Genomic DNA, 478 nt, shown 5'->3' with positions numbered 1-478 from the left:
TATTTTTGTTTCACTTTTGACCGCAACCCTGACCATCTTCTTATATATATTATAATTTCCTTTAATCATATCAATGTAAATAAACACTTTGTTCCTTGATATAGTTTATATACTATTATATAACCCAATACCACCCCTTATTATATTATATAATAATAGTAACGATATTTTTTAACAATATATATAATAAAGATATTTAATTGGTAAGTGGTAAACTCGCAACAAGCCTTTGGAAAAGAATTCTATTATAATAATAGTTTTGCAGGACTAAATATAGATTAATTAATTAACTTATTTTTGGATAATTGGCTTCAGCAGTTATCCTGGCATCCCGACTAAATTTTAAGATAGATACATAGCAATCCTTCGTTCATATTTTCAGTTATTCATTCATTATTGAGATTATTCATTCATAGCTAATCCCGAAAATATCTTGTAAATATAAATTTGGGTAATTATAAAATTGAAAAAAAAAAAA

The sequence above is a fragment of the Halyomorpha halys genome, unplaced genomic scaffold (genome assembly GCF_000696795.3).
Source record: "Halyomorpha halys isolate HHAL.00 unplaced genomic scaffold, Hhal_1.1 Scaffold16.1, whole genome shotgun sequence".
In the NCBI taxonomy this organism is placed as follows: Eukaryota; Metazoa; Arthropoda; class Insecta; order Hemiptera; family Pentatomidae; genus Halyomorpha; species Halyomorpha halys.
Note: the sequence above shows the minus strand (reverse complement) of the source record.